This window comes from Mesoplodon bidens, assembly GCF_964165515.1.
Source record: "Mesoplodon bidens genome assembly, chromosome: 17".
Lineage (NCBI taxonomy): Eukaryota > Metazoa > Chordata > Mammalia > Artiodactyla > Ziphiidae > Mesoplodon > Mesoplodon bidens.
Genome location: NC_138174.1, coordinates 50360735 through 50381948, shown reverse-complemented (window position 1 = coordinate 50381948; position 21214 = coordinate 50360735). Strand labels below are relative to the sequence as shown.

General features: G+C 41.9%; 1 protein-coding gene across 1 annotated transcript in view; it reads right to left on the bottom strand.

The window, feature by feature from the left end:
• SCEL (sciellin) overlaps positions 1 to 21214 on the bottom strand; it is a 330241-nt gene that overhangs the window by 118613 nt on the left and 190414 nt on the right. The gene's annotated exons all lie outside the window — the stretch shown is intronic.

Below are 21214 nucleotides of genomic sequence, written 5' to 3'. Positions count from 1 at the left end.
TCTCATTCCCAGTTTGCCTGGGATGATGGTGCGTTGAGAGCTGCATTACGACACTGAGTCTTAGGCACTTTTGCTTTCGATGGCCTCTTCCTTCACACACAAGCACATGCACACACATGCATACACATACAAAATTAAAAATATTTTATGACTGTGTTAGTACAACGATGAATAACAATCCAGGCTGGCTTTGTTAATACATATTCATTATTGTTATCGTATTCATTTTTTCTTCTGCTGTTAAAAGGAATTAAAATTAGGACCCTTTTGTGGGCCCCTAAAAGGGGTCCCAGGTGTGGCCTTTTCTGCTTAACGGATAAGTCAGCCCTGAGTTTCCCTGAATGTGGGACTTTCAGTTTTTAAACTGGAAAAGTCCTGGGCAAACAGGACTGGGCTGGTCACCCTAGGTGGGACATTATGTTTTTTGCAGGTTTCATCCCACCAGACAGTGTAGGACTGTTGGAGGGGCCCTCCATCTCAAGTCAGAAGCAAGTCCTACATCCAGCTTTATGACATCAAAGTTCTGCGATCGAACCACTGAATCTCCCTGTAAAATGTGCTAATGAAACCTGCCATCTACTTCATAAGGTTGTGATGATCAAATGAATAATGTACACAAAAATCACTTTGTTAAACTATAAATGCTGTTGAGACTTACAGCTGTATCATCAGACAGCAGTTTCTAGGTATAATGTGGAGATTCTAAAGCCCCCATCTCCCACCCTCTGGTCCAAAAGTATCTCCTACAGTAACTTGCCATAGGACTTGAAGTGGTAAAGATGCATTCCTCTGGATCAAGGCATGGTTTCCCTAGTACCTTTATTTAGAATATCAATGCTCCTAGAGTCGGTGAGAGGTGGCAGCTGCTGGTGACTTTACCAGCCTGGTGCTCGGCAGTACGGGCTCACGGCTGCACCTCATCTGGGGAACTGCCCTTACTTGGTGGGGCTGCCAGTTACACACCCTCCTCATCCACTGAACCTGCAGCCAGCGACTGAGTGACCTGGAATGTAGAGCCAGTCCTGCAGGTGACTGGTGCTTTAGCACTCACCATGGCAGAAGCTAGGCTAGCAGGGGGCTCATCGTCGCTCAGCTCCTTCTCTTCCCACCCCCCCCACCGCTTCCCTTTCTCCTTTCTTCTGAGTGAATACCCTTCATACGTCACAGGCACCCAAAGTCCTCCCAGGCACTGCTTCTAGGGGACCCAACCTAAGACTAACAACCAGCCTAAGACCAGCCGCTGTTCACTCTGCTGAGAGTCTGAAGGTCTTAGTGAAATTAGAAAGACCTGCATGTAAAGTGTGCTATTTACTGACTGTGTCACCTTGGGGATGCTGCAGTTCAGCTCCTTTATCTGTAAAATGAGGTGAATTGGGACTGTTTTGAGGATCAGGTTCGATGACATATGTAAAGTGCCTGATTACTGGCCAACACAGAGTAAGTGCTCAATAATTCTTAACTTCATGCTTCTATCACCTTGGAAAGCGTTAAGCGTAAAGATGAGATGTGGTCAGGTGTGGGAAGGAGATGCAACAGCCTTGCATTTGGGCCCTGGGCACGCAGGGATTGTGGGGTGGCCACTGTCTCACTGTATTTGGAGGTCCCTAAAACTCTGGCAGAAATGGGAGGAAAAGAGGCATGCAAACTTCAATCTGAACTACTTGTTCACTTCACCTCAGTCTGGCCTTGATTCTCTGGGTTCTTGGCTAACCTACTTCTTGTTTCTAAATGGCTCTGATAAACTCTTTTCCTGAACTGGTAAAGACCTGGAAGGTTCATAGCTGATTGAACTGGGATTCTGAGGTGGGCAGAATGCTGAGTGTATATCTGGTGATACACTTGCAGAGATTGCAAACTCAGTCGTGAAATACAGGGAAGGGTCAATGGAGAAAAGTCATTTTGCAATTATCTGCTTATTTGTCTCTCACAAAAGACCGAGTGTCCTGTGAGCCAGACTTAAGACTGTCCCTTCTCTATTTCCAGTGTGTGGGACAGAGTAGATGCTCCCTAGGTGCTTACTATGTGCTGAATTTGGTCCCTCTCAAAATTCCTAACACCCCAGTACCTCAGAATGTGACTATAGTTGGAGGTGAGGCTTTTAAAGAAGTGATTAAGTTAAAATGAGGCCATTAGGGTGAGGTCTAATCCAATCTGTCCCATGACCTTATAAGAAGAGGAATTTGGACACACAGAGACACCAGGGATATGTCTGCATAGATGAAAGGACATGAGAGGACACAGAGAGAAAGAAGGTGGCCATCTGCTAACTGAGGAGAGAGGCCTCAGGAGAAAACAAAACTCATGCCACCTTGATCTTAGACTTCCAGCCTCCAGACCAATGAGACGACAAATTTCTGTTATTGAAGTCCATCAGCCCTAGCAAACTAATAGAGTGCTTATGGGAAAAGTGGTTTAAACATTTCTAAAATAGCTAAGTCATTCAAAGAGCTTTGTGTTACCCTGTCTCTGACCTGTGCCCTTTGTGTCTTTAATTGCCCTACTGCCCGGGGCAATTGCCAATAGCCATAGTACCTGTTCTCAACTGGATACCTCACAGGCATTATCTCGTTCTCACATAAACCCTGCACAGCAGCTATTACCTCCATCTCCCACATAAGACACATGACTGAAGCTCAGGGAGAGGATGTAACCTGCCAAAGTGGCAACAAGCAGAATCTGGCTTCTAAACCAACTCGTTCCTCAACAACCAGCAGTAGTATTTGTCATGAGTCACTGCAAGACGGGACCGGTAACCTGGCATTAGAGTGAAAGAGGGAAGGTACACAGCAGGGCCTGCCTGACTCGACATCTCTGGAAGTCCCATGAGCTCTGCCCCCACTGCCTGGCAGCAGGAGAACCAGGACAACTTCTCAAGGAATCATTGCAGCAGACAAACCCTCACAGAGCAGCCTTCTCGGTGTATGTCCTGATATTTCCCTGCTTATAAACGTATGTCCATACAAAAAGGTATACATGAATGGTCATAGCAGCATTATTCAAAATAGCCAAAAAGTGGAAACAACCTAAATGTCCATCAGTGGATGAATGGATACACAACATGTGGCAGATCCATACAATGGAATATTACTTGGCAATAAGTAAGAATGAAGCATTGATACATATTACAACATGGATGAAGCTTGAAACATGCTAAGTGAAAGAAGCCAGACATAAAAGATGACATATTTAGGATTCTATATGGATGTTGTCTTTTAGATTTTCCTTGGTACCCTCAGTACTCCTCCCAAGCCAGGCTTCTGCTGCCCCTTTAGGCTCTGTTGGGTAAGGAGGAGAGCTCAGACAATAATAATACCTTAGATGATTTTATAGTAATTATAATATATCTCATTTCATTTCCAAGGCTATGTTCTAAGAGTATAATCCCTACTTAGCAGAGACATGGCTCGAGAAGCTGCTGAGTGGAAAGCTGGGACTCCATCTGAGGCTTTCTAGCTCAAGGCTCATCATCTTTTCCTCTCTGCCAGGGACGCCCAGATTGATAGCACTTCCTGCAGTTGTAGAGAGAAAAGCAGGTGTCTCTTCTTTACCTTATATTTAGGGCTGGCTCTAATCAGATCCAGCACCCTGCTAAAGGGTCTGATATTTTCATGCCTTTGGTAGCTGGGTATTCTCCAGAAGGAGTCATAAGATAAGACATCCAAACAAGCTCAGGGCCCTTACCACTTTCTCCCTGCCAATAACTAGCCTCAGGTATCCTATAAACACCTCACTGGCTCCACCCCAGTGTCTCTGGGATACTTTCTAGGGATAGTTGCCAGTGAACTCACTTGCTTTCTCTGGGACACCCAAGCTTTATCTTGTTGCCTCTTTCATGAAAGCCCCTGGGAAGGACCAGGCTTTTTGTGCTTCACCCTTTCCATCTCTGAAAAGTAGGCTGCTAGGCAGAAGGTAAGATCAGCCATCTTTGGACCATGAACTAACCTCGGGACTAAAGTCACACACTAAGAATGGCAGAGCAGGAAGTTAGAAGGAGCCTGGTTCCTCATGGAGCTGCCAAATAGCCCCAAATAGCTGCCAAAGAGTTGAGATGATCCATCTCTTAATTTTTGGCAAGAGGAAAATAAACCTAGTTTCTTCATGAGATTACTCTTTCATATTTTTGTTACTCAAGCTTAATGCTCTTCCTACCTGTTACAAGATCATCGTGGAGCAAACAGAAGGTCTAAAAGCCCATGGTGGTCTACAAAATATAAGATACTAGTGACTTTTTTATTAGTAAAACACTATTTCTTTTGACATGTCTGTGTTCAATGTTCCTAGCAAGAAGGATCATGTGTTTAGTTCCTACTATTGTTTCACATCGTGCCACAGATTAGTGCTCATTAGCTTATTTAATCCTTCCAGATGAGTATTATTACCTCTAATTATAGGAACACAAAACTCAGGTTAAATAAACTGGCTAACGTCACACAGGGAGTGACAGTCAGGAACTGCAATTAGGTCTATATGACTGCAATGCCAGGGTCTTTTCAGTAAACGGTGCTACATGTTGGTCAAAGTACCCTGTGATATACCCAACTCCAGACACGCAGGGAAAATCCCGGGAGTTCCGAGAGATGGAAGATAATGGGAGAGGAGCTGGAAGGAGCTGCAGTAATAAACAGCTGCTCCATCACTCCTGGGCAGCTCAGCCTCGAGCCTCACCCCTCCCGTGGCCACACTGAAGCCATGAGTGGCCTGGTACTATTCCTAATGGACTCCTCTGGATCTATCTCCCTACTAGATGGCTTGATAATGTTTTATACTCTTTCCTAGCTCCATGCTGTCCACTGGCATGAGGTAAATGAGACAGCAAAATATAATGTATTCTACTTTCAAATGATAATATTTTAATAAGTATGCAGGAGTTTTTTTTTTAATGAAAATGACTAATAGTGTGGGAAAATAAAATTTTTTCACCAAATCTACAGGTTTCACTTCCATCTCATGTGCAACCTCCCTCAGCACCACCTGCTCCTTTGTTTTTCTTAGGACCCATTGGCCATGTCACCCTAACCATCTCCATACGTCAGCCCATTTGATGGCCCCAGAACCATTTCTAGAAACTCCAATCTAAAACATTTAAGGTGCAAGCCCCACTCTCATCAACCTGTAATTCCACTGAAATTTCACTGCAGTGGAACACTTGCCATCCCGACCAGAATATAAACCAACTTTTTTTATATATGGATATTTTCTATACTGCTAATAAAAATGGATCAACAATATATGTCCCTGTGAATAATGCTCTCATTAAAAAAAATACCCTTCTGTAGAGTGGATGAGAGATTAGAAACCTTTCAAATTGGTAATGTCACAAAATACATGCAGCAAAATCTCAGTTTTATATTATTTTTTAAAGAAATTACTTTTTTCAGGGACTGAGGTTATCCTCAGTTTCATATCTACTCAACACCCAAATAATGACACTTTAATAGCTTCTGTTCAGCCAATTAGATTTATTTCTAAGTGCTGTCCTTCAGTTTCCTTCCAATCAAGTTTTAAACTTCTCACAAGAAAGATGAAACTCTCATCTGATCTCAAATTGCTGTTACTGGTACATATACCAAATAATGGCAGACACCAGCAACTGTATTTTTTTCCAGCAATTATATTTTAAATGTATAATACTGTAAGGAAAGATGTATAAAAAGATGTGTCCCTATTATGCTGTGAACTACAAAAACCTTTCCCTTTTAAAGCACCAAATTCATAAGTTGAAAACTCTGATGTGAAATCATGATGTCAGAAGTCAGTATGGAAACAGGAAAAAAAAAAAAACTTTTCAACTTCTGGCCCCTCTTTCATTTCCTCTTTGTGGCCAAACACCAGAAAGTGCTAGTTTTTACCCAATGCCTACAGCCTCTGCCCAAAGACATGTCTTTAGGTTTTAGATGAAATTACTCTCCTTAAATTCTGAATCACAAAACCAGTCAAGTTTCATGGTTTTCTTTAGATGCATTTGAAACTATCAAACATCTCCTATTTCTTAAATGTACCCCGTTCAGATCCTCTTCATCTCCCTATGTCCTTCTCAATTTCTAGTTTGAATAACAGCACTTCCCCAAGAGCGTTTAGGTCCATTAGGTAATCTTCTGCTCCCATAGCCAGTCAGCTGCAGCTCTTCCTGTCCCAACTAAGCTGCAGTCTTCTCCATCTTTTGGGTCCTCTTGACAAAAAGGCTTTGTGGACCTTGTTTATCTATTTTATTTTTTACAAGGTCCTATGTTTAGCACATGGAACTATATTCAATATGCTGTAATAAACCATAATGGAAAAGAATATGAAAAAGAATATGTATATGTGTGTGTGTGTGTGTGTGTATAACTGAATCACTTTGCTGTATACCAGAAACTAACACAACATTGTAAATCAGCTATACTTCAATAAAAATTAAAAAAAAAAAAAAAGGACTTTGTGGATCTCACTCTTCCCCTTCCCACCCAAGGACAAAATGCCTCTCGACTTACCTAATAAGTGCTACATATTACCACTCCCTGCTAACTCTCCTCAGAAAGATTGTGTGAGCAAAGAAACTGGAATGAGGTGGTGCAGAGATGAAAGAGAATAGGAAGAGTAAGACAGAAGAGAAAAAAATGCAGAGCAGAAAACAGGCTAACAAAAGAGAGGATAAGGGCTTCCCTGGTGGCGCAGTGGTTGAGAGTCCGCCTGCCGATGCAGGGGACATGGGTTCGTGCCCCGGTCCGGGGGGATCCCACATGCCGCGGACCGGCTGGGCCCGTGAGCCATGGCCGCTGAGCCTGCGCATCCGGAGCCTGTGCTCCGCAACGGGAGAGGCCACAACAGTGAGAGGTCCGCGTACCGCAAAAAAAAAAAAAAAAAGAGGATGAGAGAAAAAAAGAGAAAAAAACAGAGAAAAGAATTCACTGCTGGTATTTGGTCGTGTGATAGTGTTAAGCCATATTGAGCTTAGATTTTACACGTATTGTCACATTTAAGACCCACAGAATGCCTTAAGGCTGATACTATGATTACCCTTCTTCTATACCTAAGTGAAACTTTATAATGAATGACTTCAATGAAGTCAGAGTCCTTTTTCAGAAGGTAGGGCAGGAGTTGGAAATGTGGACAGTGGGTAAAATTAGTTCTTTCTGGAGAGAGGTTTTAGGATGAGTAGTTTGCCTAAGGCTACACAGCCAGTGCACAGTTGGGATTCCAGCCCAAATCAACCTGACATCAAAGTTCCTGTCCCAGAAGCCCAGGAAACAAAAAGGGTTCAACAGGTAGAAAGTTACCAGGTTAAAAGAAAGGGTGAGAAGAATGACATTTCCTTTGCAATAGAAATCTGTGATGGACCTCAACCAAGAGTGAGATTTGAGCAGACTTTCTCTGATCATTTTACCAAAGTATCATGAGATCAGCCCAGAGTGATAGGTGGATACTTTAATGGCTCCAAAATCTCCCAGTTAATTTATCAAGCTTCTAATAGACTTATCTAAATTGATATTTTTATGGAAAAGACCAAATATGAATAGTTACCTAAGATAAACCTCTATAGTGATAGAAAGTATAAAAAAGCAAACATAGAATAAGGAAATAAATACAGCAAAAATGTCTAGAACGACATATGTAGCTTGGTGGTATTCACTTTCGTATATGAAAAAGTCTTTATGGTTCGATAATACCTACTAGTACTTGTTTCCCAGAAATCACTGGTAAGAGGGACAAAATTCTAGAACCTGAAAAAGGACAAATGCTATTAAACCATTTTCAACAGAAGAATAAGAGAGGCTCTATAATCACAAGTCAATGAACAGCAGCATTATCTTCTGTAAGGTAAATACAACAAACCACCAAACAATTAATTATCACCTAAAAGAACATGAAATATTATGTAAGGATAAAATAAACAGGGCTTCACAAAGTGTAAACGTTAACAAATGCATTTAAATTAATGGACTATTTTTAGCCTTCATACACAGTGTATAAGGAAATCCAATACTTATTGGGCTGGGAACGACTCACTTATCCTGCTGTGATGGTTGGAAATTTGCTATTTCTTTAGTCACACAGCCTCCCAGTCTCCACTTAGCATTAGAAAACTTGCTCACTGATGGTGAAACAGTTTAGAATGTAGCACAAATAAAATCTTGTAGCCAGACAGTTGTCTATATGCTATGAATTTTGAGTCCGATAACCATCGACTATAAAATGTTCTTACTGTTTGTTCTCGGTTTTAGCATGAGCCCTCACTTGCCCTTGTTTCCACCACCAATCTTTTCTGCAGAATAACAGATAATGTCAAGTTTTAGCATGAAGAGTTGTACTCTCTGGGACAATGATCAATTTCATTTTATAAAAGACAATGGTCTAATATTCATTAATAAAAATACTATGTAATAAAAATTATCTATTGCTTGAACCTCTTATGGACTATTTTTAGTTCTAGCTGAAAACATTTGTTAAATGAGTAAAAGCCCAAATTTTGACCACGGATTATGAACCAAAACTCTGTTACCTTAAGTTCTTTATCATATTTCATATTCGCTGCAGCTCATGTCATGTCACTCTTTGTCCCAATTTTACACGGTAAAATCTTTCTCCTTATATTATGCTCAATAGAAAATGTGAAAAATATAGAAAGCACAAAGAAGGAAAAACTCAGACACCTTTCATCAATCACTGTTATTTTCTTCCAGGGTTGTTTATTATTATTATTATCATTATTATTATGCCTATTAGAGCCTACTGATACACATTTTTCACTGCCATTTAAAAATATTTAAATAATTATTTCCTTTGCAACTACAAAATATTTCATCCTATGGGCCTATCTATCAGTATAACATAATTCCTTGGTTTTTTCCAACAAAACCACATCCTAATTATTTTCATCCATCTCTGATGGATCCTTAGAAGTGAAATTACTTGCCAAGGGGTGTAACTTCTAAAATGTTCTCGGTCCCTATCGTCAAATCTCTTTCCATAAACCTTATACCAGTTTATAGTCCACCAGCAGCTTACGAATGTCCACACATTGGCCAGCATTTAGAATTATCATTTATCAGTCTCTTTAATGATTTAATAGATGAAAGTGGAATCATTTTGGCTCAAATGCATATTTTTATAATTTTATTGGTTATTTTATTTATTTTGTGAATTATCCATTGATTAATATTATGGATTTCTTATTGTTTTCTTACTTTCTTTATATATCAGAAATATTTATTTTTACTTTCCCAGTTTTCACTTAGCGTCTGACTCTGATTTTTTTTTTTTGATCAGCAGCTTCCGATTTTGTAATTCCCTTTCTTTCCCCTTATTAATTCTTTCACTCCTTAGAAATCCATGTAGACCATCCATGAAACTTCTTTCTGACCTCAAAATCCAAGCAATCACCAAGCCCTACAACTCTGCTCTTACATCACTCTTGATTGTCTTTCTGTCCATATTCAAACTACCAATTCAAGCTGCCATAATCTGCTTACTATTTTATCAGCTTCCTACCTATATTACCAAGCTCTAGACTTACTCTCCCAATCCATTCTCAAGAGTGCCAAAGTAGTCACCACCTTGCTTAAAACTCTTCAATGGCCCTTCATTTCTGTCAGGATAAAATCCAAATTGTTATCAAAACTTACAAGTCCATACCCGCCTGCCTCCTTTCTCCCCACGCCTCACTCAAACTCTAGCTTCAGCTGGACTAAGTCATTCCAATTCCTGAGGGCTCCATCCTTTTCATAACCTTTAGGCTGTTGCTCACTCTATGCTTTATGCCTAAAGCATTCTTCTTTCTGAGCCTCCTCTCACCCTTACTCTCCTTTCAGGAAAGACTTACATGCATTTTTCAGGTCACTCATTACATATCCTCCTGGATGCATTCAGTGATACCATCACAACCTGTCTTCACCTCCATCTCCCCAGGCTGAGCCCTAGGAAGTGTTCAGATAGCAAAGAGTACCTCTCTATAACAACGGTACAATACAAACTGCCTTTTGTGTGGCTGAAGTTTTTTTCCATCCCCAACACACACACACACAGACACAGACACACTGTAAATCTTGAGGGTTGTAACCAAGACCGTCTTCTCTACAGTTGTATTTCCAAATATTAGTATTATATCTGGCACATAATAAGCTCTAGAGGAACATTTGTTGGACAAATGAGATTAATAAATATTTACATGTTTTCTTCTAAGTTTAAAAAATGTATTTTATTGTTACATGGAAACTCTAATCCATATGGATTTACTTTAGTAATGGTGGAATCCCTTTCCCATTGATATATGATTTTTCCTTTGTCACATAAAGAAAACTTATATATTCTAGAATGTGCTTCGTGGCTGTCTCTTCTATTCCATAGATCTGCCTTTAGTTTCTTGCAATAGAAACAAACTATTTTAGTTATTGTCTTTTTCTAATACATTTTAATATCTAATGAAAGCACCTTTCATTAATTTCTCTTGTAGAAATTCTATCAGCTATTCTAACTTATTCATTTCTTTAAGATAAATTTTAAAATTATTTTCTCTGGTTTCAAAACAAATATTCTACAAGAACTTTTGATTGGAATTGCATGAATACTCTAAAATAGTTTGGGAAGAACTGACGTTGATGATATTCAATCTGTCCATCTAGGAATAGTACTCAAAGAAGCTTTTACTCAAGAAAGTGTTTAGGTCTTATAGTAAACGTCTGTGATTTTCTTAATCTAGGTCCCACATTTTTCTTACGGAAATTTTTTCTTGATGTTTTACATCTCTTTGCACTATTGTAAAAGAAATGGTAATATATGTCATATTATGTTATCATATATATATGTATATATATATTTATAATTCAGTGGGAATCCTAAATTTTCTTTTTATTTGCTGGTTCTGTGAGATAAGTATGATCATACAAGTGACATTTGGTCAAATTGGGGGTCATAATTATATCCAAGTCTATCTGGATTCCAGCCTCCTATGGTTTTTTCTGTATGGATTCCTTTCAAATATTTACCTAATGACAAAAGGGAGAACACTGGGAAGGAGGGCAGAGGAGGGTAGGTTGTAGGGGGGCAGTTTTCTCTGAAATATTTTAAATTAACTCTCAGTGTAGAGGTACCATGCATATCCTGTGGCTTCTGAGCATTCTCTGGAATACTGCCACAGTCTCCTGGGATGTGTGTATTTTAGTTAAAAAAGCATGGTCTATATAGTTCATTACTTTCTCCCAGAAGGTTCCATACAAAGGAGACAATCACATTTTAGGTCAGGGAAACTTGGGTCTAGAAATACAGGATGAATTATTTAGATGCTTAGAGCTCTCAAGTATACAATTACAATGAGTATTCAGAACTAGAAGTAAGCCAGTTGTTGTTTAATGGATACCTATAAAAAGCACTCTTCCAATTAATCATCACAATAAAAGGATGATTCATATCCTTAAAAATTTAGCAACTAACATAAAATGCAAATCTAATAAATGTAGCTGTCATTTGACAAAGCATGCATTTGAGGAAGGGCCTTTCCCAAATTCTAAAATCACATGGATTTTTACAGTGGTAATCTAGAAACCCTTAAGAAATATATTTGATAAAGACTTTTGATTAAAAGTAAAGTTCAAGCAACTGCAGACAAATATCCAGTAATTCATACATAAAACCCTTATTTCAAAGTTCTCAGCAAGAGAAAAGGAAACATGATCAACAAATAGCCTAGGAACAGGATAATGTCAGAAGACAAACTGTGTGGGACCAACAAAGCTTTCCCCTGGACCACTGGCTGGCCAAGAATTCTATCGCATCACTCTTTTTTTTTTTTTTTTTTTTCAGGCAAGAAGAGCAAAGTGTTTATTTACACCTGGGCCTGTACGTGAGCGTTCCCGAGGGAGCCTGCCTCTGAGAGCCTGCTCCTTCTTGGCAGGCAGCTCGGGACCCTGGGACGCAGCCTTGGAGCCTCCCCATCCTCTCCCCACCCTGGGGCCTGGAGGTGGAGGTCTCACTCTAGCCCCAAAGCTAAACCTGCTTCCAGACGGAGGCTCCTGGGGCAAAAGACTCAGGTGAAAAGCCACGATGCATCAGAGTCACCCGACAAACCCTCGGATGAACCCTCACATGCAGCTCATCCCACCCGGGCCCCGGAGACTCCAGCCAAGAAAGCGGGAAGAGCCGGGGACGAGGGAGCCAGCGGGCTGCGAGCCAGTCCTCAGCGACGCATGGTCCGACGGCGGTCCTGACCTCACCGGGGATTGAACGGCACCCGGGTCTGAGCACCTTCGGTAGATGAGGAAGAGCTGGGCGGTTGTCAGTGGCAGGCAGGGGATGCAGCCAGAAGCCTCTTCCTTCTGCCTGCTTGGGGTCCGAAGCTGTGTAGACACCAGATGGCGATGGCCCTGAACCCAGGCCCAGTGCCAAGCACTGGAAGCTGCGCAGCTGGAGCTTCTCCCGTGGGCCGGGGGTGCCTCCTCCGAGGGGCCCACAGAGTGGCCACAGACCCACGACATCGCGGCCGGGCCGACACCCCAGATTAAGAAGGTGCGTTCTGCCAGCTACAGGTACTGACACCGACTCAGGGAGGGAGAAGCTGCTTTGCACAGAGTGAGGCTTTTCTAGTGTGCAAGGCGCCTAAACAGCGGCAGGCTGGACGACGGGCTGAGTGAGACCACAATGAAACACCTGTCCCAGGTCAGCAAGTCTGCAGGGCTGAGCGAGCGGAGGAAGCGGGGCTGGGGCCTGTGGACGGGCGTGCGGGGGGCGGGCCTCGCGGGGCGGAGGCGCGTGGACGCAAAGGGGACACTATGTACACTTTACAGGGCTCGGGTAAACAGAGCACGTAGAAAAGGGGGCAGTGGAAACTCCTGTACAGTGGTGACAGGGGAGAGAAGGCACGAGGACAATGACCCCAAACCATATCGCATCACTCTTAAAGAATGCTTAGAGTTAACACCCGAATCATAGGGACACTATCAGTTAAATCATGTTTGGTTAAGTTGACTGCTTAGTGAATTATACGCAGCTCATTCCACAGTCTGAGTTTCATTGTTCAAAACATCTCCTCTTTGCTTTGTTTGCACAGTCTCCAGGAAAATGAATCACTAGCTGTTTCAGTCAAGATTCCAGTGGATAGAGGAGACAGCCGGTAAGCAGCCCCTATGGACTGGTAGCCGAGGTGAGGCTGTCTCCGATTGAATGTCTCACACCCTACAATCTACAACTTACACACACACCACCTCACCTTCCTACAAAGGGGCTGACCGCTCCTGAGGTTAAAAACTAGGAATATAATAAATAACAAGACTGACTCCACAAACTACAAATTTAAAATGTATCTCTTCATGTCATAGTCATTCTATATACACTGTAATAACATTCTCAAGTATGAGTGGATAAGGAAATTCTTATTTCCGGATCATTTCTAGTTCTTTTGTAAAGCCAGAGGGAACCTCATTTATTGTTACCACATATTTTATGTGAAAGAAATTTGAAAAATCATTGAGAAAATTCAGTAAGACCAAAATCAGGTGATCAAGCTCCTCATCTGGTTCTAACTATCATCCTGGCAAGTTGCTTAACATGTATATGTTTTGTTGTCCTCACCTAGAAAATTAGTGAGTTAGACTAGATAAGTCTATGCTCCATTCTAATTGAAAATTTAGGTCAGCTGAATCTAACCTAAATTTTAACCCTTTTAATCTACATGAAGCTAAAAGTTTAATAAAAATCCTGGCCTTTTATCTGCATTCTCTGTCTACCTGACATTTAGAATCAAGCAAATGTTTTACTAAAAATTGTACTGATGTAATATCACAGATTTCTCAAATTGATTTTCCCAATACTTTAATTCTGGAATACACCAAATATCAGAAAGACCATTTCTACATTATAAACCGTGGAAGAGAAAGCTGGTTTTCAACTTGATCACATTTTATGACAAGTAAAATTATAATCCACAAATGGTATAATTTAGCTTTCTGATTACTATACACGTTTGAAAGCCAAATTATTAAAAAATTCCTCAGTAACCTTTGGGAACTGAGCTCGAAAAGCCTCCGAGACAGCACATGACCTGCTCAGCAATGGGAAGCAATGAAAGCTCTAGAATTGAAAGCAGAGCCAGGTACACTGTGGGAAGTGCCTTTCTGGAGACAGAGAGCGCTGGGTGCAAGTGTGAGTAGATCCTGGGTTCGATTCCCACAGCTCTGCATCTCAGATGCAAATGGTAGAGAAAAAACACAGGTCAGACAAGTCACCTTAGCTATTAATCATAAAGGAAAGCCTGCTTAAAATAACTTTTCTGTTCTTATCAAAGGGCTTCCAAAACTGGCTTTTCCGGACTAGGATATGAATAGAGGTTGAAAATTGCCCCCACGTACATTAATCAATATGTAGGTTAGAACTCAGGATGTAACATAGCAAAGTTGGCCAAATGCACACGAATCCCTGTGGGAAACTGCGCACCCTCAGTTAGCCCTGCCCTGCTTTATTCCTTGGTATATTCACTCAAGAAATGTGATTTTCTTATTTGGGGAAGATAGGGTGGAGGACTGGGCATCTCTCTCTCACAGCTCAGTGACTTGCAATGCTTTCAGCAGTCAAGAAAAGCAAAGACTTCTTATCTATAAAAGAGTGGAGTTCACCATTTCAGTAAAAGCACCATCTGTGAAGACAGGGAGCTCCTTTTAAAAAATGTTTTTACAGTCACTTGAGAAAGTAGACCGGTGAGTGCTGGTCTCTCGACTTAAAGAATTTGCTATCCTTATGTGTGACCAGATTCACCAGCTGACAGCTCCTACATGGAAACTCAAATAGGCTTTCATTTCTCTGTTGCCCGGAAATGTGTAAAATTGTGGAGAATTTAAAAGCAGGGCTTCCCTGGTGGCGCAGTGGTTGAGAGTCCGCCTGCCGATGCAGGGGACACGGGTTCGTGCCCCGGTCTGGGAAGATCCCACATGCCGCGGAGCGGCTGGGCCCGTGAGCCATGGCCGCTGAGTCTGCACGTCCGGAGCCTGTGCTCCGCAATGGGAGAGGCCACAACAGTGAGAGGCCCGCGTACCGCAAAAAATAAATAAATAAATAAATAAATAAAATAAAAGCAATGCCATCTAAAATCACAACCAGGAGCAGCAGAACTGTTGACAAGTAGAACAGCCCATTGGAAGCTGTTAAAATTTCACTGGAAAAAAGACAGAGAGTAAGTTCTGATTTTAATCACTTGCAAAGAAAACAGGGAAAGTTATGCAATAAAGCAGAGATATTTACATTTGCAAATATAATTCAACTTACCTTTCTTGAGCAGATAAACCAGGACTCTTTGTCTAAACAGCCTGCAGTGATTCCCCAGGTGGATCCAGCTGAAACTAATGGGTACCTGGAGTTTACTGAGTGCAGTTTCCACCTCCACCTGCCTGTGTTAATGAACAGATCAGAGGCTTCTCCCTCAGTGGCTGAGTCACACAGGGAGGAGATGGGTGGTGTGAAAGAGGGTGTCACCTTGTACAAATACCAATTCAATTAAAACAGCTCACTCATGGACCTGCTGTCTTTGGTGAATTCTTTGTGTAATTTATGGCCTTGGTAGACCAAAAATATGTACTCCTGTTATCACCCTTTTAATTGACATCAACAATACCCACAATTCTACCCCTCACGAGGTGCCACAGTATCCAACCTATTTTGGATTCTCTTTTAAAAAACAAAACACAAAACTTAAGGTAGGAGGAATCTCTATCTGCACATGGTACTGGAAGGTTGGGGCCCAGATACACACACAGGAAATGTACTGCTGGTAGGAATCAAGATCCTTAGGAGAGGAAAGTCCTTTGGAGCCCTGAGATCAGGAAATATGAAAGGAATCTAGTACACAAATTCTACACATGGAATTCTGGTAAAACTATCAAAGGAAAAGTACATCCTGAAATATAAGAATTTTGAGCTTTTTGTGATTTCATCATCTATAAAAATGTGAAAAGGATGCTGGAAACTTCTTTCACATCTGAGGGCAGCAGTAGACTCCAGGTCGACATCTGCTTCTGATGAGGAAGGAACAGTGCAGAAGAGCCACGCTAGGTGCAGGTTCCTATTACAGGTTCTGAAATGTACCTTCCGTGGCAGCCAGGGAGGCTTTAAAGAAGCTTAGTGAATCTGGAACATTGCTGAGAGGAGTGAGTCATTAGAATTTCCTGGGTCATTTTTATTCATCTGTCACACCAATAATTAACCAAATCCTCCCCATTTCAAGACAGCTCCTGAAAAACCACAGTCCAGCTGAGCTATAGTCACAGAAGGGACTATAAGAAGATGTAGAAACATTCAGATTAGAAGGTTCAGGCAATTAATTGCAGGATGCAGTCATGGACCGGGACATCCCTTTCTTAATGTGCCCTTATTCTGGGCTGAGGAATTTGAAAATCTAAAATGGAAAATGTTCTCTAAAAGTAGTGTGTGTATATATATATATATATATATATATATATATATATGTTTATTCAGTGCTTTCATAGAATTATATGTGTGCAAGATATTTTAGAAAGATGTTTTAAACTTCTGTGATGCCCATAAATGTCAGTTGGACGGAGGTTGGATATCAATATCACAGATGAGAAAGTTGAAAAACCAAGATGTGACTTGTCTCATCTCAAAAAATAAGTAAATTAGAAGTATTATATTCAGGATCATTCAGCATTCATTTAGCTGAATGAAGGGCTGAAACAGTTTCAGAGCTAGCTTGTAGGGACAAGTAGTAAGTTATATTAAACATATTATAGAAGGCTTAAATGCATGTTTTCATCCTTCATAAAATATAGAACCAGAAAATAATTTTCTACTTCGCAATGAAGAAAAATATACTGTCCAAAATACATTTAAACCTTTTGAGCCTCCAAACAATTATTTCTGCATGGAATTGAGGGTTTCTTTTATTTTATGTACTGGAACCCATACCACTAAGCCACGTCAGTGTCTTTCCATTTAGAACTAAATCTTTGATTCAAAAAAGGGCTAATTCTAAACACTTCGGCAAAATTCAGACCTCCTCATTGCTGAACAGACATTCAGCAAAAAGACTGCTGAAAATTAAGAATCTCAAAGTTCAAAGATGTCAGTCAAGAATGTGCACGGGGCGGGGGGTGGAGGTGGCCAAATAGGTTTGGCCTTAGTTTCACTCAGGCCTTGAGCTGGGGAGCCTTGAGCATGCTTAGAATAACTTGGCTTTACCACGCCTATTTCACTGGGAGTGGCGGAGTTCTTGAGGTCTCTTTAGAATGTAAGCTACTAGGCTGTGATGGCAAATGTTTTATCGTGGGTGCCAATGCGGACTGCTTGACGTTGGCTGCCTGGGGGGACATGATGAGGTTTGTAAGGCAACTTTGAACTTGCACAGGAGAGAGACACGATGATTAGCAATGTCTGCCACAGGTCTCACATGGGGGGAGGGTTTGCTGAACCTATCTCCCCAAACAGGACAGTACTTTTTCTCTGTGATGTATCCAATGAAACAACCAGCCAGAAACGAGCACTTATTACCACATAATAATGAAAACAGCAAATACTTATATAGCACTGTTCATGTGCCAGGCATTGTTCTAAGAACTTGTCATACATTCATTTAAGAATTGCTATTAAAAGACTGTTACTTCCTGTTATACAGTCTGAATGTTTGTGTTCCCTCAAGACTGTTATGTGAAATCCTAACCTGCAAAGAAAGATGATGGTGTTGGGAAGTGGAGCCTTTGGGAAGTGCTTAGGTCATGAGAGTGGAGCCTTCATAAATGGGATTATTGTTCTTATAAAAGAGCCCCCCCTCCCCCCGAGCTTTCTAGCTCCTTCCACCACGTAAGGACAAAGTGAGAAGACGCAGGCTGCTATGAACCAGGAAGCAGAGCCTCACCCAACCATGCTGGCAGCCTCATCTCAGACTTCCCAGCCTCCAGAACTGGGAGAATCAAATTCCTGTTGTTTATAAACTGCCTGGTCTGTGTAATTTTGTTATAGCAGCCTAAACAGACTAAGATACCTCCTCACCCCAGAGAGATTCAAAAAGTGATGCTGAAAATGCAAAAAAAATACAAACAGGACAAATCAGCATCTCAAAGCTCTCTAATCTGTCATGCAGGGACTTTGAGAGGTTGAAAGATAGAGGGCTCCCCACTTTCCTCCCAGATGGAGAAAATAAATGTTATGTACATGTTGCAACAAAAGCGGTAACAGTAGAGTGATAATTACAGAGCCAATTTCTCTTTGTCTGGGAGTAGACAGATGCCAGAATTAATGAATTACTGCCTTACTGCCAGTGCTGCAAGAGCGGGTGCGTTGCTTAATACGCACTGATGGTGCCAGCATGATGCAGACCCACAGAGAGCCCATGAGAAACCCCACGGGAGCCTGTATTCCATCATCTCTGCAGATCCACTATTCACTATGGGCAATCACTTCATCCTCAGGTCCACGTCTCTCTTGCTGCAGGGAGATGGATGAGATCAGGCTCTTTACCACCTGGACAGGTCGCAGTGAAGAGATCAGGACTCCATACCTGCACTCTATAGACCATTTCATGAGGAACCAGGAGGGCTCAGCCCTGAGTTCCTGAGGCTTTCTGACTCTTCTTCATGCTCTAACAGGCAACTACCCTTGCCCAGAAAAACCAGAAGAGATTAGGCAAGGCTGATGATGATTATAATGATGCTGATAAAAGCAACAACGACAGTAGTTTAAGTGTGCGCCAGTCATTGCTTAGTGCTTTACGTATGTTATTTCATTTAATCCTCACAGAAACCTTACACTATAGGAACCACAGAAACTGCTGTTAGGTCATGATAGAGAGCAGAAAACAAAAGCCTAAGATCACACAGTTGGGAATTAGACATGTCCAGAATTCCAATATAGGCAGGCTGACTGCAGAGCTCACTTTCTTGGATATGAAGGTCCACTGCCTCTCCAAAGTGCCAGAAAGGAGATAGGCACTTTATCCAAGAGACCATGGCTGGATTACAGGGTGAGCTAAATTTACAGCAGGTCTGAGCCCTGAATAACAGGTGACAGAAACGTACAATGGCTTTTAGCAGGAAATGTGTATATATATGCATGTATGTAGGTGCTTGTATCACTCATAGCATCAAAAATAATAAACCACAGCCCTCATGTGTTAGATCAAAATATCAGACAGGAGAATGGCCAGCAGTTGCTACAGAATCTAGGTCCTTTATTGATGGTGTAAATCTAACTCACCAGTTTTCTTTTCTTTTTTCCTTTCAAATAGACCACTTTTAGAGCAGTTTTAGGGTCATAGAAAAATTGAGAGGAAGGTACAGAAAAAAAACATATACCCCCTCCCCCCAGATACGTAGCTTCCCCTATTTATCAACATCCCTCACCAGTGTGGTACCTTTTTTATAACCGATGAACCTATACTGACACATCATCATCACTCAAAGTCTGTAATTTACATTAGCACATCACTCTTGGTGCTGAACATGTTATGGGTTTTGATGAATGTAAAATAACATGTAGCCACCATTACTATCATACAGAATAGTTTCACTGCCCTAAAAATCCTCTCTTCTCAACCTAATCACCCCTCCTTCCCCACAACCCCTGGAAACCATTGACCCTTTTGCCATCTACGTCAGTGGTCCCCAATCTCTTTGGCACCAGGGACCGGTTTGGTGGAAGACAATTTTTCCACAGACCAGGATGGGGGGCGGCTCAGGCAGTAATGCCAGCGATGGGGGAGCGGCAGAGGAAGCTTTGCTCGCTCACCTGCCGCCTGCCTCTGGCTGCGCAGCCAGGTTCCTAATGGGCCGCGGAGCGGTACCAGAGGTTGGGGACTCCTGGTCTACGTGGTTTTGCCTTTTTAAAAATGTCATATAGGGGCTTCCCTAGCAGTCCAGTGGTCCAGCGGTTAAGACTTCACCTTCCAATGCAGGGGGTGCAGGTTCGGTCCCTGGTCAGGGAGCTAAGATCCCACATGCCTCACGGCAAAAACCCAAAACATAAAACAGAAGCAATATTGTAACAAAATTCAATAAAGACCTTAAAAATGGTCCACATCAGGCTGCATGTACTGTATGTGGAGCAGTGTACAGTGAAGCGGAGGCAGAGAGGCTCCGCGAGCTCCTCTCTCTCCACTTTCCTATAAAGAACCCCTGACTGGCGCTGAGGGCGAGCCACACACATGCCCTCACGCCCGGCGAGCCCGCGAGGTCACTGTCATATGACAAAGGCTTTGCTGCAGTTCATCTTCCTCCCTGTGTACTTTCCGTTTGCCTTCCTGGCCGTGTGGATGAAAGGCTCTTGGTGCTGCAGCCAGGAGTCAGTGCTGTGCCTCTGAGGTGGGAGAGCCAAGTTCAGGACACTGGTCCACAAGAGACCTCCCAGCTCCACGTAATACCAAACGGTGAAAATCTCCCAGAGATCTCCATCTCAACACTAAGACCCAGCTTCACTCAATGACCAGCAAGCTACAGTGCTGGACACCCTACGCCAAACAACTAGCAAGACAGGAACACAACACCACCCATTAGCAGAGAGGCTGCCTAAAATCATAATAAGTCCATAGACACCCCAAAACACACCACCAGACGTGGGCCTGCCCACCAGAAAGACAAGATCCAACCTCATCCACCAGAACACAGGCACCAGTCCCCTCCACCAGGAAGCCTACACAACCCACTGAACCAACCTTACCCACTGGGGACAGACACCAAAAACAATGGGAACTACGAACCTGCAGCCTGTGAAAAGGAGACCCCAAACACAGTAAGTTAAGCAAAATGAGAAGACAGAGGAACACACAGCAGATGAAGGAACAAGGCAAAAACCCACCAGACCAAACAGATGAAGAGGAAATAGGCAGTCTACCTGAAAAAGAATTCAGAATAATGACAGTAAAGACCCAAAATCTTGAAAATAGAATGGAGGAAATACAAGAAACATTTAACAAGGACATAGAAGAATTAAAGAGCAAACAAACAGAGATGAACAACACAATAAATGAAATTAAAAATACTCTAGAAGGGATCAATAGCAGAATAACTGAGGCAGAAGAACGGATAAGTGACCTGGAAGATAAAATAGTGGAACTAACTATTTATCTAACTAACTATTTATCTAGCTACCGCAGAGCAGAATAAAGAAAAAAGAATGAAAAGAACAGAGGACAGTCTTAGAGACCTCTGGGACAACATTAAATGCACAAACATTCGAATTATAGGGGTTCCAGAAGAAGAAGAGAAAAAGAAAGGGACTGAGAAAATATTTGAAGAGATTATAGTTGAAA